Source organism: Hippoglossus hippoglossus, chromosome 3 (assembly GCF_009819705.1).
Source record: "Hippoglossus hippoglossus isolate fHipHip1 chromosome 3, fHipHip1.pri, whole genome shotgun sequence".
Classification (NCBI taxonomy): Eukaryota; Metazoa; Chordata; class Actinopteri; order Pleuronectiformes; family Pleuronectidae; genus Hippoglossus; species Hippoglossus hippoglossus.
In genome coordinates, this window is record NC_047153.1 from 16,256,060 (window position 1) to 16,258,604 (window position 2,545).

A 2,545-nucleotide genomic window follows, 5' to 3' on the forward strand; every position below is an offset into this window, starting at 1 on the left:
AACTGTGATAACTTCTTATCATTACAAGTATTGTGTTTAATTTACATGCTACTGCTTTTGCCAATACATCAAATTCTGATATGCTGCGGTAACAGTGTTATCATCCGCAGGCTCTAATATTGTATAATACCGTAACATCTTCCCGTTACTGCCTGTTAATATGTAAAAAAACTTCAAGGCTGTATGAAAAGGTGCAGTGGTAGACTCACACAGTGTTCAGGATCCTGACCACAGCATTTCCTCTCGCGGTTTGAAAGGTGTGTCCCTACAGTTCATAAGTACATTGTGGTACTCCGGCAAGAGGTGGGTCACCATGCCTGCAGCGGTCAGCTCCCAGTGCTACTGGTCAGTGATTAGGGGTTGAAGGCTGTCACGTTTTTCTTTTACCACACATCTTAAACAATAACAGGTTTACATGTCAAAATATTCATGTATTCATATAATTAATGTTCAGTGGTATCTCTGATGTTTTACAATCAGTGACTGACGTTCACTGCACAGCTAATGTTACAGTAACATTACTCAGAAAGATTTAAACAAAGAACTGCGGTATTAAAACACTTTGTGTTTTATTGGTCTTGTTTATCATGCAGACCACATTGGAATTTTAATTAAAAAAATTGTTTTATAAATACAAACCCATGTTGCTTCAGCCTGGCCCTTTTGCAGTGGTGCAGTCTCTCCTACTTCTGTGCCCTGCTGCTCCTGCTCCTGCTCTGGGAGCTACCCCTCGTCTCTCCTTCACTGATCCTCTGCCCCCTGCTTGCTAACGTTAGCTTGCATTAGCATTCAGCTTATTCAGACACTAAACTCATTACACTCTATTACAATACTATCAGTATCAATAGAGCACTGCCACATCTATACAACTTTTGTACATGTAAACTATCTAGTACAGTTTACAGACTAAACATACAAACAACAGTTATAAATATATCAATCTAAAGACACCTCATCACTGGAGAGAAGGCAGCTTGATGCTGTTGTCGGACATCGTAGCTCTCCTCTCGCTCAGGAAGGGAGGGGGTGAAGTGAGGAATATTCAGTTGGTTGCAATATAAGCTTCACCACCAGAGGCTCCGCACTTAACCTTTAAAACCAAATGTAAGGGACGTCTGTAATTTCATCATGTCACTGACCTGATTGGCTAACTGCCCTGTTGTTGAGCTCCTGAGATAAGCGTTAGAAAAACGTAAAACTGCATTGAGACGGTTTTTGGTATCTCCTTATAGAAATAAAAACTTCATATAAAACACTGCAAAAGTGTAAAATATGGCACCTTTAACGCCAATGGGCCCTGCTAACTGAACTGTGAACTGCCATTGTGGCAGTTCTAGGGGTTGCCAGGTAGTAGGGTAGCTAATGTCTGTGCCCCTCTTCATCAACTACCCAGATATTTACTGTGCAGCTTTTATTTTATGCACCTCTTTTCTGTCGACACAGCATCCCCTTTTTACACCTCTATCTTGGAACAACCCCTCTCGCTGCATCTGTGGCAGATTAATCAAAAACTTCTGAGGGACTTCAGGGGGCTTAAATCCTCTAATCGTGTAGGTGTGGGAAAATGTTATGGGTCCCCACCCACAGCCTTGAGGTCCGGCCAGAACACTCTTATTTCTGTGTTCCACTTTAAAACCTGGGTGGATAAGCAGTGAGAGAGCACTTACATTCAGATGGGAGCACAGGTATGAGCGTGCACAGACGTCACATGTGTCTGTGGTCAAAAACGAAAGGCCAGCAATCCCATTTTCTAATATTGACATGGGTGTCCCAATTCAATCTTGTTACAAGGATTATTGTCTATTCAGATCCCATTTCATTACGCTAAAACACAAACCTCAGGGTGCACGTTGGAATTTCCTCAGAGGCCCCACCCTTCTCTTTGCTCGACTGAATGCGAGAGGGAGTCATAGAAGTAGTTTTACTGTAGATCGCTGTACTTTAAAGTGTGTCCCTGTCAATACATAACATAAACATCATATATGACTATAGCATGAGACATATACCTTGCAAGAGAACCCCACAGGGTGAGGAGACTTGAGCTCATGCCTTGTGGGTGTAGTAACGTGGTCAGACATCCTGCTAACTGCTCTATAGAAGTGCCTGTGCTTGAATTATATCCAAATGCATATGAGAAGGCAACCCACCACCCTCTCCATGGCCCCGCTCCAGATTACGTATTGATTCTTGATATGAAAAGCTCATTACATAAACAGAAACAGCAACACAAAAAAGCCAGTGAACCTTTGCATAAATCCTTTAATTGAATTTCCACTGACGGTGGTTGGAGGTTCTCTTTTTAATTGAATCCATTGCTGGTGTTGTGATTTGCATGCACAGGAGTGGGTCCTGTCCCAGATAAAGTGCCATTGATCCTTATTAAAGCTCACCTCTGGCCGTGCTGTAGACTAACAGGGAAAATTAAATGTGTTCATGGTGCATATACTTACTGCCTGCAAGGCAGGACTGTGAGAACAAGCACAGGGAAGGAGAATGAAAGAGATTGGAGAAAAGGAAAATATAATCATCAAATTAATTTGCTGAA